At 36.3% G+C, this 17,000-nt stretch overlaps 1 long non-coding RNA gene across 1 annotated transcript; it reads left to right on the top strand.

The window, feature by feature from the left end:
• The first annotated feature begins 5,867 nt into the window (after positions 1-5,867).
• LOC101670281 lies at positions 5,868-14,956 on the top strand. Its single transcript, XR_001181698.2, has 2 exons — positions 5,868-5,957; positions 14,891-14,956. It is a non-coding gene; the product is annotated as an uncharacterized LOC101670281 (long non-coding RNA).
• The last annotated feature ends 2,044 nt before the right edge of the window (positions 14,957-17,000 follow it).

Consider the following 17,000-nt stretch of genomic DNA (forward strand, 5'->3'; position numbering starts at 1 on the left):
TAACCGTTCTTCATCATAATATGTTAATTTTTTCAGTTACTAATCAGATTTTTTAAAACAAATATTGTATTTATAAATTGTGCTGTGTATTAGAAAATGAAATTGGCCTATTGTTTTTTCTCTCTCTCCTTTACTCTCTTTCTCTCTCTGTCCGTCCCTCCCTCCCCCTCTTCTCTCTGTCTGCCTCTTTTTTTTTTTTAATTCATTTGGCAGAGACAGATCACAAGCAGGCAGAGAGGCAGGCAGAGAGAGAGAGAGGGAGGGAAGCAGGCTCCCTGCTGAGCAGAGAGCTCGATGCGGGACCCAATCCCAGGACGCTGAAAGAATGACCCAGCTGAAGGCAGTGGCCCAACCCACTGAGCCACCCAGGTGCCCTGCCTCTTTCTTTTTCCCTCTTTCTTTGTTACTATAGCAGTTTTGGGTATTAAGGGGTCTGGTTTGATAAAATGAACTAAGAAAGTTTACATTCTTTTACTGTGTTCTAGGAAAGATCCAATTTATCCTGAAATCATCTGTATCTAAGATTAGGGAAAATCCTCTGTGAAACCTTGTACTTGTGCCCTTTATGATGAAAGAACTTGCATAGCACTGGTACATGTTCACTTTCATTCAGCAATGCTCGCAGAGTCCACCAAGCCTACACTTGGAAACTTCACGGTGTTTTCTTCTCAGAGGTCTGCACGTCATATGAGGTGGCGCTGCTTAGTCCAGCTGATCTTGCTTATTCATCTACACAGGGGCTGGCGATCACTGCTGTCTACTGGGTTTGGCTGGCTCCCCTGTCTCATGTGTCCTTCACATCCTCCCTAGAGACATGGCTGGCGAGGCCATATTCTTTTTGTGGCTGTGTCAGAGGCAAATAGAGAGAGAGCAGAAACACCTCCAGCCTCTGAGTATCTAGGCTCAGGGTGTCATATTTTCCTTTCACCCACATGTTAGTGGTTAAAGACAGTCTTGTTGCCAAGCCTAAAGTCAAAAGGTGAAAAAATTCACAATGGCCAGGGTGTGGATGTTAGGTACGTGAGGAATCTACCACACATTGTAAATCCCTTCTCTTATAATCAGTTTATATAAGCATTCTACTCCTTCTTGGGTCAATTTTTATCTTTTGCAAAGAAACCAGTTTCCTCTGGGTCTTGAAAATGCCTATCATAATTTGCAGACAGCATTCTTTTTAATTCTTATGTTACCAATGGCATGATATCTCTTCTCATTTCTAAACTTTGTATCATTTTTCTTTCTGTATTTTTCCCTTAATTAATCTTCCTAGGAATTGTTTTCTTATTGGCCTTTTCAAATAATGTAATTTGGGTGTATCTATACTTTCTTAAATATTTTGTTTTCTATTTTTGCTTTTCCAACTTTTTTTAATTAACTTTGTTTATGTATTTTCTTTTGGTTAATTTTGGTGGTCTTTTTCTAATTTTACACCATGTAACTTCTTTTTTTTTTTTTAAGATTTTATTTATTTATTTGACAGACAGAGATCATAAGTAGGCAGAGAGGCAGGCAGAAAGAGAGGGGGAAGCAGGCTCCCCGCTGAGCAGAGAGCCCGATGCGGGCTCGATCCCAGGACCCTGGGATCGTGACCTGAGCCAAAGGCAGAGGCTTAACCCACTGAGCCACCCAGGCGCCCCACCATGTAACTTCTTTAAATTTGAAAGTATTTCTGCTTTAGCTATACCTTATATTTTGGTACGATGTTACTTTTTTTACTCTATCTAGCTTTGAAATTTTAATGTTTAGTTTGTGATTTAAAGTTTCTTTAAAAAGGTAATTCTTACTTTCCAGCTAGTTCTATATAAATAAGTTTCCCCATTACCTTTTTATATTTTATTGATTTATGATCAGTGCATTTATGATTTGTGATCAGTAAAATCTCTACTGTTTTGATGTCATCTAGGTTTCCTTTGTCGCAAAATAATTGATTTTTCATTTATATCAGTACAATTATTTCAGTTGAGGGGTTGCAGGATGAGACACTCAGAATGTGCCCGTTTGGCACAATGATTATTTTGAATTAAAAGTAATAAAAACCCAACAAATGCAGGAAAACTTCTCTGCCTCTTCCTCAAGGCCTAAATTTATATGAGAAGCAAGAGCCTGTACCAGGAAGAGGGGCCCCTCTACCTAAGGGACTTACCTGCATAAGAGGATAACCTTTGTTCTTCCAAACACTTCCTTTTACCTTCCTGCTAATGGCCATTCTCCCTTTTGAGTCTGCAAGCCCTGCCCCTCTCCATAACCCATAAAAGGTTCATGTTGCCTCATTGTCTTTGGAATCTCATGTCTGTGTGGAGTCCCTTGGCATTAGCCTATTAAATTTCATTTTCTCCTGTTTATCTCTTTCATGTCAATTTGATTCTAAGTCCAGCTAGAAGGACCCTGTGGCAGAGAAGGATCTTCCTCCCCAATACAAATAACGTATATGATTTAATTTTGCCCTCTTTATGGTGCTGTGTATTTGACTTAGCTATTCAAACATTTTTTTCCACTTGCTAATTTAGAATTTAATTCTGGCATCCACTCTGCTTGTCATTAAACTGTATCACGTTTGTTACAATGAGGTGACAGGTCTTATTGATGGAAAGATGCGGACAGAAGATGCGAAATGTTTTTAATGACAAAGGATGTGGAATGTGAATATCACGGACAAGGAATTAGGATTCCACTAGACAGAGGAGCTTCTTTTGTAATTCTCATGAAAGGCTTTATTTCTTGATCTCTCTCACATAGGACTTTTCGGAAGACTGGCCTGCTCATGAGAAGCAAGTGGCTGATGTGAACAATTCTAGCACATTCCAGAAGGTTTACTGAGATCCTGGGTAAAACAAAGATTTTAATTTTTACTTTTACTTTTAATTTTAATTTTTACTTTTAATTTTAATTTTTACTTTTAATTCAAAACCCAGAACATTCCTCAGTGGATTCAGGCTTCAGATTGTCTGCAGTCAGCGGCTACTCTCCATTCCAGTACCTAAAATTCCATCTGTGTCAACTCAACAGACCTCATCGTCTCTTTTCCTTCTTCTTTCTTTTTTCTGGGGGTCATTTCCTTAATACTTTTAACATCACAGCCAGAGTATAAGGAAGAGAGTATAATTTATCACTTAAATGTATCAAAGTACAGTTGACTCTTCAACAACATGGGTTTGAACTGCATAGGTCCCCTTATTTATGGACTTTTTTTCAATACTGTATAGTACTATAAACGTACTTTTTCTTCCTTATGGTTTCTTAACATTTTTTTCTCTAGCTTGCTTTATTATAAGGATACAGTAGATGATAGATATATGTGTGAATCACCTCTGTTATCAGTAAGGCTTCTAGTCAATAAGTAGGCTATTAGTAATTAAGATTTTGGGGAGTAGGGACTCCTGGGTGGGTCTGTCATTAAGCATCTGCCTTTGGCTCAGGTCATGGTCCCAGGGTCCTGGGATTGAGCCCCACATCAGGCTCTCTGCTGAGTGGGATGCCTGTTTCTCCCTCTCCTGCTCCCCCTGCTTGTATTCCCTCTCTCACTGTCTCTATCTCTTTCTGTCAAATAAATAAATAAAATCTTAAAAAAAAAAAAAAAAGATTTTGGAGAGTCAAAATTATATCCAGATTTTTGGCTGTGTTGGAGGTTGGTGCCTCAACTCCCATGTTGTTCAAGGGTTAACTATATTTGATCGTTGTCATTAATGGAATGATTTATCTTCTCTGAACCTGATCCATTTTTAGTGGAAATTGATCACTGACCACTTGACTCCTATCAGTAGGTATGACTTTTTTTCTAACATACTTTATATTTTTTGTCTTTTTCAAGCATCCTCATGGACATGTAGCCGATGGCAGATTTCAGTTAGTCCCCATTTCCCAGAAGTTCATAAATCATATTACTACACCTAATTCAAGTAACTTTCTTGTTTACTCTGTTTTAATATGAGTTTATTAATATACTTCCCTCTCTTTTCATTAGATTTGGTATGCCATGCTAGAATAAACATATCAAACAGTGTGTTCAAATTAGTATTTTCCTGGGATGCCTGGTTGGCTAAGTCAGTTAGGCATTTGCCTTCGGCTCTGGTCGTGATCCCAGAGTCCTGGGACCGAGTCCCACATTGGGCTCCGTGTTCAGTAGGAAGTCTGTTTGTCCCTATGTCTGCTACTCCCCCTGCTTGTGCTCTCTCTCTTTGACAAATAAATAAAGTAAAAACTTAAAAAAATAATATTTTTACCATTTTTGAATTCTCTATTTCCCTCTTCAGTAATCCTGGAGTTGGGTCTAAGTGTTTGTTGCGATTAAACACAAATTCTGTACAAAAAGTAAAAAGGAAATTGTAACTCTTCAAGGGCACTCCAAACACTGCACAAGCATAGAATGCATAATAACTCAGCATCCTGTTCAATAGATAAGGGAAATCAAATGGACATTAGAGACAAATAGAGTTATTTGGACTTTACCTCAAATTCTCTTCTAACTATTCATGTTCATAAGCTTTAAAGTCATACTTAAATTTTTATCTCAAGCAGTTTTAGTAGTGTGCTCTGTTTTCTTGAACACTTTTGGAAAGTTGTAGATGTAATTACTAAGAATACTGTAGTCATCAGTATGTCTCAGTCCAGTCAAAACCAATTAAGAAAGAATGCTAGAAAATACAATCTAATTGACATCAAGAAATGTCAGCAATGTTTACAGCTTTGCCTAGAGTTCAAAGTAGGGCAATTTCTTTAGGTCACAATTTTTTTATGTCATTGTGTTCCACCAGAGGCAGCTCATAAAAGACACTAGCATATTTAGATTATTTACAGCTGTGGATGATACCACCCACAGAGAATGAGGCTCTGACCAGGTGTGAGAAATTCCTTTTTGCCATTCCCAATGGGCTTTGCAAAGGGTGGGGTCCTGAACACCCACCATCCTTCCTGACCTGCCTGTTCTCCAGACTCTGGCTACATGCCTGCAGTGAAGGTCAGTTCTTCAGAAACACCCTTCCTTTTTTGATGCTTGTAATCAAACACATATTTCTCCCCTTTTCTGCAAAAATAAGATACTAACTCAGTGCCTATCACCACTAAGGCGTTCTTGTTCTCAGCTATGTGTCTCCTCCCTAAGCTAAAACCTGAGCACAGTTTTACTTTCCTGTGCCATGTTGTTGACAGGGCAGACCTTTAAAAATAATTCACTTCTGCCTTCTCACCCAGCCACATCTCACTAACTCCCAGATCATACTAAAACAGTTCATGTTTTTAATTCCAAACTAGTATTACATTTTTTTCCTTTGAATATCTATTTCAAGTGTCCTGATTTAATACTTAATTGAACCACTTGAAATGGTTGATATGCACAGTTCGAGATATAAAAATGGCCATTTCATGCTGTGCAATCTGATACTTACATTACCTCTTTCCGTATTCTGTATTACCATTCATTTACACTTAAGTATATAGTCCAAGATTTTTTGAGTACCTTCTTTTATCTTGGCATCTTTATTTCATGTATTGTTGGATACAACAATATGTCCTTCTTTATTAGGACATAAATGACACCAACCAAGATAGCATGGTGTTGTGTAGTGTATAAAGACACAGCGTCTAAAGGCTAATACCAGGATTCACACCCCAGCTTTGCCAAACCTAGGTGTATGATATTATAAAAGTTTTTGAACTATAACAGAATGAGGATAATAATAGAATGCACCACATTTGAGCTAATACTGGTAAAGTGCTTAAACCGTGTCTCACATGGAGTATGACTGCAGAACTATTTTCGATTCATATAGAACTGCAAGTTATCTTTCTTTCAACCTACAGGTAAAAAAACCGAAACATTTAAAAACACAATTATTGACAGGTTATTTGTCTTCTCTGATTAGATGTCTAGACCTATGGGATTTTGAACATCCCTTGATGATGGCCCTGGCAATGACTCCTTTGTTCTGAAGCTTTTGGGAAATGCCGAGTATGTCTAAGAGGTATGCTTCATTTGCTACTCCTACTCAAGGGAAAATGACTTTTCTGATGAGGTCTAGCCAAGAATTCAAGACATCATTAGCGTAAAGGAAATGGAAAATGCAAATAAGAGCCCTGAGAAATTCAGTGTTGTTTATGGGCGGAAATAAGACAGATATAAAATTTTAATTAAATAAAGATTCCCTTTAGTCATTAAGTTGTGTAGAAAATTCCCTGTGACATGTCCCTTCTGGTCTTTGTTTGTTTTGTTTGGGTTTTGTTTTGTTTTGTTTTGTTTTACCACTGATGTCTCACTGCCTGGGGTATTAGGATAAAATCCCTAGCAAATATTTACACTATTTCAAGTTATTTGGGAGAAAATGGATAATGTCAAGAAGGAAAGAAATTTAGGTTTTTGTAACCTATCTCTGCCACAAGCCTATAGGGATTTGAGAATGAAAGAAGAATACAAGGACTGTTCAATTAAAAAGCTTTATCAGGGGTAGGCTACAGGCTTGGTGGGTGGTGCATTAAAAGTGAAGTAAGCTTGGAAAATAGAGATAAATAGCAGAGAAAAGATACAACTGGGAAGAAGTGAAAGTTGAGAAAATAAATATGCATTGAGTGATGTCGTGAATCGACCAACTAAAAAAAGAGAGATTAAAATTAATTTGAAGTAGTACCTGGGAGAGCAGGCTGTACACTTAACAGGGACGAGGATCAAGGGTAGTGTGGGAAACCAGGTCCTGTGGAATTTCTTAAATCTCACTAGAGTCAAAACTGGCCAGTATCTCTCCTATTTGTTTTTATTGAAAGCAATGACCAGGAGTTTATTGCTTCCAACTTTACCATTTGATGTTGTAGGTCAATGGCTATAGTGAAAAGGAAAGACCATGGTATAATGGGAACAGAGAATTCTTGGAATCTAGATGTTCATGAATGACCAGCACTGAATAATTGAGAGTGTCTAGTCATGTTGGGCTCACCAGTAATTAAAGGAGTTGTTTCTATTGGGATAAAGACAGCATTTCAAATATGTCCAAGTTGAATTCATAAATTCAATAAAATCTTTGTAGTTCAGAATATCAGTTTTTAGGTAGGGAGTTTTATTTCTTGAAATGATGGAAAAGAAAAGAAAAATTTATAGGAAGTAATTATAACATCTGGAAGTAACACATAAAATAATTACCTAGAGTTACTGGGCAGTAAGCAGAAGACAGACCTGGTGGAGAATCCTGCTTAAAGGAGGGAACACAGGGTGCTCTCTTTAAGATAGCTCTTACCCAGGACTAAGTGCCATCCAGGGCATACAGGGAGAGGTGTGGGGATCCACATGGAAAGACCTAGACCTGGCCAGCTGAATTAGAATCATGCATCCATAAAGTTTTATCCACACAGGTGGATCCCAAAAATGGGATCCCCAAATTCTGTCTGCTCAAATTTCTGCCCCTCTGAATCATATATGCATGAAGTAGACTCAAAGCAGCACAGCTAAAGGCAGAAGGTCTAAACTAAACTGGAGGGGCCAGTCAAGAAATCCAGAAGGGTTTGAAGTTCAAGCCCAATGGAAAAAATTACTCGCTAAAACAGAAGAAGCAATGCTCATCAGAGAAAACAGAATCCAGAATCTCCACAATTTACAATTATTAATATCCAGATAAATCCAAGATTACCCAAAATATGCAAGACCAAGAAAAAGAAACACATTTTCAAAAGGAAAAAAAATTAGTCTGAACTAAATGTTAGAACTATCGGACAAGGTTTTAAAAAGTGATATAACTGTCCTCAATAAAGTAAACAACAACAACAACAACAAACAGACAAACAAAAAGAAACATGTTTTCAATGGATGAAAATCTCAATGGAGAAATGGAAATCCTGTTGAAGAAAAAAAAAAAAAAAAGGAGACCATAAAAAAACCCAAATGGAAACTCTAGACTGAAAAATAAACTTTATAAAATAAAGATGACCTAAATAAATGGAGGGATTGTTTCATGAATTGTAAGATCATTTTAATAAAATGGAAGATTCAATTTTGTTAACTTGGCAATCTTCCTTAAAGTAATCTATAGATTCAATGCATTCCTATTTAAAGTCCTAACAGTCATTTTTGAAGAAATTGATAAATCTATTACCAAAAAACTCATGTAGAAAGGAGAAGGACCCAGGATTCTCAAAGTAGGTGGGATTACACATATTTACGACTATGTTCTTCACCTTTTTTTTTTTTCTTAAAGATTTTATGTATTTAGGAGAGGAATGAGATAGCAAGAGAGAGAAAGCATGAGCAGAGGGGAGAAGGAAAAGCTGAGCAGGGAGCCCACTGTGGGGCTCTATCCCCAGACCCTGGGATCATGAACTGTGCTGAAGGCAGATACCCAACTAACTGGTTGGTTCACCCTGGTTCCACTTTCTTCACCTTTCTAAATTTCAACTTCCCAAACTGCAAAATGATGCAACAACAATAACAAAAATAAAAAACCAAACCAAAAAATCCCACAAAGACCTTTCTTATTGAATTATGAAGAAAATTATGCAGTATTTGATATATAACACTATATTTCTACATATAACACACTATGTGTATACAATATACACCATACATACTGTCTGGAATATATTAAAAGCTCAATAAGATGGACCTTTTATTGTTTTTTCCAAGGCTAATAATATATTACAAGTCAAAGGGAACTTTTAAGCCAAGTTAAGAAAAACTATTGGTTGAAAATCAACAACATGTAAATTTTCAGACATGTGTTAATGGAACATAGAGAACAGTTGATTCAACATTCTGTCTTCTGTCCACTACTTCCTTCTTATGTTTGGTTCTTTACTATCACTGCATCACTAATTTAAGAACAAAACTATGAATCCATGGATTTTTCATTCAAGGCTCTCCCTTGTGGTTACTAAGTTTTACAACTGATTTAGGAAATCTAAGCAGTGTACTCCTTTTTTGTAAAAAAAATAATACGAGACTTACTCTTTCACATTGATTGAGGTAAGATAATTTTATTTTTCTGAGTATCAAATAGCATTTCAAAAATTAATTTTGTCAATGGATTTCACTCCAAATATTGACAGGATAGATATATGTGCATATATTTAGTTTTTCTTATTCCTGTTTGCTTAAAAAATATTTTTGTTCAAGAAAACACTTTTTGCTAAATTATTCTGATGAGTAGTGGCAGTTATCTAGAATCCTGGTATCTTACAAGTAAGGAACGACGTGTATCTGGGTGGTTCAGTTGGTTAAGCCTCTGCCTTCAGCTCAGGTCATGATCTCAAGGTCATGGGATCAAGCTCCCGGTGGGGGTCCCTGTTCAGTGAGGAGTCTGATTCTCCTTCTCCTTCTATTCTTACCTCTAGCTCATATTCTCTCTCTCAGATAAAATAAAAGAAGAGAATAGAATAGAAAAAAATAACATGAAATAAAGTTAAATTAAATTAAATTTTAAAAAGACACCAAGTAAGGAGTAAGTATAGCATTCAGTGTCATATGTCAACTTGTTTGTTCATTCTTGGGGAAATTTCCTACAAAGTAATTGTTCGTCTACTAGCAAAATGGACAAACATGAAGTTTATTTTGGCAGTTTTGCAACAAGGCGTACTTTTGAAGTCATATGCAATATTTTGGAAAAAGATTTTAGTTATTTAAAATGAATGTATTCCTTCCAGAATGCATAAACATTATAAAGAACATATTTTAGGTTCTAAATTATTTATATACTTCTGAGTACAAACATAGAGATAAGTCAAAATCAACATCTATAAATCACAAACATACCATGTTGAAAGAAAAGTTGTAGAATTCAATGTAAAATATAAAACATATATTTGTATAAAACAAACAAGTCAGTGCTATACAATGTTTACAGATGCATTCAGTTCCAATAAACGTACGGAGCCATGCAAGGGAATAATACACACCAAATGTGGATTAGTGTTGACCTTCATATATGTCATGGGTGGGGGGTTGAGATGGGTTCTAGGCAGGTGGCATGATGAGCTTACCCATATCTATTCTGTGTTTTAAAAAGGAAAGAGATCAGAAGAAAATATGGCAAAATAATGAAATTTAATAGGACTGGTGGTGATTACACACAGATATTTATTATATCATAATTTTCTGCATGCTGGGGATAGTTCATTTAAAATGAGGTGGACACAGCTCTTGGTCGCTCTTTTCTACCACACTCACATGTCATTGGCCAGGAGCTGGATAGGCAAGCCACTGATGGGTCATGGCAGGAAAACAGCCACTTGACAAAAACTCTATGATAGAGTCAAATGCACCAATGGGTGGGCTTCAGAGATGCTGCTCAGGCCCAGTGGGGAGAAATCAGAGCCTAATCTAGTGTATTCTGCCAGATGACTCAGGAATCTTAGAGTAAATGGTGTCTGAGTGTATGCGTATGTGCGCACGTGTGTGTGTGTGTTGACATGGGCTCATGGGGAGAGGGACTGAAGAAGAGGGTCTATTTATGACACATGTCCGTGGAAGCGAGATGGAGTGATGATGCTCCAATGATAAGAAGGAGCCTCCACCTGGAAACTCGGAAGTGGGGACACCAGCAGGCGAATGTGACATATTGTTCTTATTTTCCCTGTGAGAGAACTGGTTCTTTGATCTGCAAGACCAACATTGTCCAAGTGTATGGATGAAAAGAATAACTTGAGATATGGCCTTGTCTTTCTTTGTGGAGCTCATGGTACAAAGGAAGTGGAGTAAGGACAGACGAGCAAATAAGCCATTGTCATCAGGTGTTGTCAGTGTTATGCTGGCAGGCATGGCACCAAGCAGGTGCCAGAAAAATCCTTTGCATCACCATAGATGGCATGATTTTTCTTTTGACTTGAAATAGTGTTTGACCTTGTAAATTTGCAAATTTTCTTTCTCTGCTAGCAGCTTTCAGTCCTTATTGACACAATACTCTGAGTAACAAGAGAATAAAATTATCAAATCAGAAAATGAACATACACTCTAAAGAAGATCTTACAAAATATAATTTAAAAGCTTCCTCTTGGAAATATTTAAGTCTTTAGGTTAACCTTTTCCCCCTCCAAATTATGATGCTACCATTTATCTCTGGCAGTAAAAAGCACATCTTATTTTATAGTATAAACTTCTTTCTAACACTGCTTCAAGTATTAGTTTCAAGTTTATGGGGCGTGGGGGAGGACTTTTCATTGCTCCATAATTTTGTTCCCTTTTCATTGCTTTTCCATTGCATTTTTCTGTACATATAATAGCACAAAATATGTACTTCTAAAAATTATGTTATACAAGTGATATAGATATGTCTCAAAGGGATTTTACTATTTTTGAAGGCCTATAACAGTTCAGCAAGTATCCACTTTTAGATGCTGTGTGGAATGCCTTAATTGTCCAGGCAAAGATTGCTACAGCAAGTTCTACTTTTTTAGTCCTCTGTTTTCATCATAAGACTTAAACTAATAATGGCCAAGTTATCAGAGTGAGGTTAAAAGGACAGACTAAGTTGTCTTCTTTGGTTCTTGAACATTGTAAGTCACCCATGATTCTCAATATGATTTATTGGGTTGACAAGAAAACAAAACAAAACACTTCTTCAAAGTCCAAACTTATGTAAATAAAGTATAGCATTTCAGTCTTGTGGATATCTCTGTGTCTTGGATTCTTTTAAACAAACCCTTTAAAGGAATTGTTTTAGGATTTTCATCAAAACAAGAGTACCTTCTAAACAAAGTGTATAGTTACTTTGAAGGCCTGCTCTGAAGTTTTAATGGGATTTTTCTGCAGGGAAAACCTGGGTAGAGGAAAAGGAGGGTTTGAGATGTGAAAATCTTGGCAGATATAGTGTGAAAATGAGTATTGTTTAGACCATCCATTAAAAAAACTCATTTGAATAAATTTTGCTTGACAAATTATTTTATCCAGCTAGCATATCATGTGAATGATTTTTCTTAATTAGATTAGGCCAAAGAGAATTTAGATAAATAAAGCAATTAGCAAAATTCTCCCTTATCTTTTTTTTTTCCCCCTGAGGCACACCTCAAATTTCTGGGTCATGATAGCTATAAGACAAATTCTAAGACTCTCTAAAAATCTCTGTGACCTTCGGTCTCAGATTTGTCATTTGTATGCTGTGCCTTTTGTATCATGCAGAGAAAAACATCATTCTGAGAATGATTTTGCATTGAAATATACCATAGAAGTGGCAGTTTTGTTTCAAAATAAACTTTTTTTTTTTTTCATAGGAAAGAAACATGTTGCTAGTCTGTCTCAGGAAAAGAAGCTTACTGGCAAAAACAGCAACAGCCTTCTTTCACAAAGCATTCTTTTCTAGAGTTAGTAGTTTAAACATAATGGCAATGCTGATACTGACCGACAAGCCAGAAAAATCTAGCTCTACTCTTTCATTTCATAGAAGACAGTCCTATCTGACTTTAATATCTGACAATATTTTTATGAATAAAAAAGGTGGTTTTCTTTTGTACAATGAAGTTTATTTTACAAGACCTTAGCTTGATAGGCCCATATTGGTTTTGTTTATCCTGGCTCTAGGGAAAGGGTCTGTGCTCTGTTTCTGATAAATTTCCCCTTGTTTTCAGTTATGACAGATATTCCTTTGAATATGGTGTATGAAAATATTCTAGCATCAATCCAAGGATATCTAACCTTATTTATGTCTGTATTCTGTCCTTAAACACAAACAGCTGTGCACACATACATCTGTCTCACGTCTGACCAAGTACTGCTGTCCAGGACTTCATATACACAAATAAATGTTCCCCCTTTTATGGGAAATCATGGCTGGCGCAGCAGGAGATTCAAAACCCACATGCATTTTTCAAATCTTACTTTCACAAACAAAAAGAGGAAAAATACAGACAAACCAGGTTTGGACTTGCTGACTTTTAGAGTAGTTACCAAATGGCTGAAGAATCCCTATTTTGATCAAGAGAGAGACAGAGACAGAGAGAGAATGTTTAAAAAAAATTATTCTTCAAATCTTTTAGAGCCTAACTTATGCTTTTGAAAAAGAAAAGTAATTCTAAAGTCTTCATTTGGGCAGCTTCCTGTATGATTATGAGAAAGTAACTTACTGATTATTAGTAAGACCAGATGAGAAAATTTTTGATACATTTATTGGTATCATTATTAAACATACTGAGAAGTCACAGGTCAAGCAGAGATTCAAGAAATTCTTCATTCTAATGCTAGGATTAGGAGATATTTTTTTTTTTTTTTTTGGCTTGTGTATATTCACCAATTTTCTATAATGAGCATGAACTACTTTTATAACCAGTAAAAAAAAAAAAAAGTTGTTAAAAATAATTTCCTGTACTTTGCCTTGAGGTTGATAGATCGAACTAGTTATGTTGAAGGCTGTGGACAGATTTTTTAAAAATATACACAGCTGTCTTAGTATATTTTTAGAAAAATATTTTATTCTTTGTTTCACTTTTTCTGGAAAAAAAAAAAAAGAACTCACAATACCCTCGAGAATTAATTCCAAAATAAAATGAGCAAATGAAAGCAAGTGGCAGAATGTTTTAGAGGCAAGTGGGAAGTCACAAAAACTCCTGCAAAACATTACCTAGTTTGTGATCTTTGGCATACTTCTAGTTATGTTATAGTAGATGGCTCTATTTTGTTTAGGATATTCATTTATAAATTAATTTTTCTATACCTGTAAAAATCTAGTGACACATCTAAGAAAATTTGAGATCTTTCTCAAGGATTTTATAAGTTATTTCTATTCCGATCACCAGTTGAAGATGAGATAGAGCATATGTGTTTAATTTACCAAGCCCCTCAACCTCATTAAAGTACAGTAAAGATGCACTTAAAAAAATAAGACTATAACAGCACAGGGATATCAGTGGCCCAACTGAAAGAAAGGTGTGAGATTCAGAACTTTCTGAAGCACAAACAAGTGGGAACTCATTCTTTGTCATAGAACCTCCACTGTTTCTGTTGGGACAATGATGGGAGGAAAGAGAAGCTATAAGTTGATTAAGGGACTGTATGCTTGAAAACAATATATTATTTATTTTTATTTTTTAAAATTTAAATTCAATTAGCCAACTAATACACCATCAGTTTCAGATGTAGTGTTCAATAAATTATCGGTTGCGTATAACAGCCGTTGCTCATCACATCACGTGCCCTCCTTAATGCTCATCACCCAGTTAACCTATGCCCCTACCCACCCTCCTTCCAGCAACCCTCAGTTTGTTTACTGTAGTTAAATGTCTCTCATGGTTCTTCTCCCTCTTTGATGATTTCCCATTCTGTTTTCCCTTTATTCCCCTACAGTCCTCGGCTCTGTTTCTTATATTCCACATATAAGTGAAATCATATGATAATTGTCTTTCCTGATTCACTTATTTTGCTCAGCATAATATCCTCTAGTTCCATCCACATCAATATAAATGGTTAGTGTTCCCCCTTTCTGATGGCTGAGTAATATTCCATTATATATCTCTACTACAACTTCTTTATCTATTCATCTGTTGATGCACATCTCAGATCTTTCCACAATTTGGATACCGTGGACATTACTGCTATGAACATTGGGGTGCAGGTGCTTTTGGATTACTGTATTTGTATCATTGAGATAAATACTTAGTAGTGCAATTGCTGGGTCATAGGTTAGCTCTATTTTTAAGTTCTTGAGGAACCTCAAGATACCATTTTCCAGAGTGGCTGTACCAGCTTGCATTCCCACCAACAGTTTAAGAGGGTTCCCCTTTCTCCACATCCTTATTAACATTTGTTGGAAAACAAGATATTACTAAATACAAACTATCTACAAACTCCAACCCCAACTCTAATGCTTGCAAAGACCTTAACAGCAGCCTAAAAAATATCCTCTAAAAGAGATGAAAACCTATACAGGGGAGGGCAAGTTAAGGGGGTTAGTGGTGGTTGCTGACTCCTCTCCTGATTACACCTGCCATCTTTCAGCCCATGCAAAGGAAAAGGAAGCTTGTCAGTTGAACACTTGAGGACATCTGACTCCAAAGGAAACAGGTAATTCGGAGGAGAGAAGAAAAGGTAATGTATATCTGTGCATGTGTTTGTGTGATACTGTTAATAGAGAGATTCTGAAAGAGGCAGGATGCTTCTTCCTGTAGGATTTTAAACCATGACTGTGCAGGCTTGGGGAGGCCAGCTCCACAGTTTCCAGGTACGAAGCAAGAACCATCCCCTGAGTACCCCCCTTATGTAATTAATAAATTACCTTCATAAAAATAATATGATCAGAAATACTTTTCAAAATATAGAATCAGCAATGTCTATATAAAATAAGTTACAAACACAGACCTTAAATTCTCTCCTTCCCCCCATCCAGACTGCCTGGATTTACATCTTGTTTTAACCATGCAGTAGCTTGGTTACCTTAGGTAAACTACTTCAATTCTCTGTGTCTTATTTCCCTCCTCTTTAAACATTTATAATAAGAGAACATACCCCATGGTATATTGTAAGGGTTAGATGAGCTAATATACTTAGAGTATATATGGAACAGACTCTGGCCCTAGTACTCACTGTATTACTATAAAGGTTATTATGATGATAGGAAGAAATTGTTGCAAATACTGGGGGAAACTTCGAAGAGCATGAGAGGAAAAATATGAGAAAATCTTCACCTGCATGAAAATTGAAGTATCTCTGTTTGAAAAATACAGGTGGGATGAAATAAAAATGAAGCAATAAGAACAAATTTGGAACTCTTCTTTCTGTGGAACAGCAAAAACAAAAAGAAGTAAATGAAGAAGATATCTGTAGAACCCCAATAATCTGCCCAAATTAGAAGAGTTGAGAACTGGACATGCAGAAGGCCACAGGCAGATGAAGGTGAGATCACTTGGCTTCTTATTATGGCTCTATTCTAATATTAATTTATTCTTTTACTCATGTATCCATTCATTCAACAAATATATATTGAGTCTCTACTCTGTGTTGGGTACTATATGGAATGTACTGTCTGATGAGGAAGTTAGACATTAGACATAAATGCTTACTTACAAATTATAGGTGTTGTGAAGGAAAAGGATAGGGCACAATGATAATGAAAATAGTATCAATTAATGTATATTAATAAACTAAATGATAGGACAGGATAGACTCAAGAACAAGGTTTACACATCTTTAGAAACTTGGCAAGCGTCAGGTATGGGGATGGAGAAAGGAAAGATTATCCAATATATTTTATTGAATAGTTTCTCATTCAGGGCACCTGGGTGGCACAGTTGGTTAATCATCTGACTCTTGATATCAGCTCAGCTCTTGATCTCAGGGTCGTGAGTTTGGGCCCCTTACTGGGCTCCACACTGGGTGTGGAGCCTACTTAAAAAGAATAGTTTGGTTATCAGATTGGGAAAAAATGAAATCATATTACTATCTTCTACCATACACAAATATCAATTGTAGTACAGTATAATGGTGAAACTGAAAAAAGGCAAAGCTTCAGTATTGGAAATAGAAGAAAAATAGAATATATTTATGACCTTTATATAAGGAAGAATTTCTCGGGTCACAAAGATCATACACTATTAAAAAAATCAATAAGGATGACTAAATAAAGATATTTATTTTCAGTATAATCGATGAAGGTTTTATATCTGGAAAATATAAGGAACTATAAATATTAATAAAATGAAGAAATAAGGCAATAGAAAAATGGTCAAAGGGCATAAACAGACAATTTGGGAAAAAAAAAAAAAGGTGCAGAACAAAAGGAGACCCTCAAGAGGCTTTGGCCTCTCTGATTATCTTGGAGTCAAAATCAACTCACACCTCTGATGGATATTCTGACCAATGTAAGTGCGAAAAGATGTTCAGCCTCATTAGTGTCCATGCTCTCCAGCCACGGGCCACCAGGAACATACACACCTAAGTTTGAATAATTTGTGTTTCTTACTTGTTTCATGAAAGATGATGCTCACATTGGGGAACAGGGAAGTGCTCAAGTAAGAGGGGCTAGAAAGTACTTATGAATTTAGCCTTGTTTTAGGTGGTTTGGGAGAGGACTTAAGAAGTGTGCCTCCACTCTGAGTTGTATAGGAGTGGG

The sequence above is a fragment of the Mustela putorius genome, unplaced genomic scaffold, assembly GCF_011764305.1.
Source record: "Mustela putorius furo isolate JIRA1106 unplaced genomic scaffold, ASM1176430v1.1 tig00537227_pilon_pilon_pilon, whole genome shotgun sequence".
Taxonomy (NCBI): domain Eukaryota; kingdom Metazoa; phylum Chordata; class Mammalia; order Carnivora; family Mustelidae; genus Mustela; species Mustela putorius.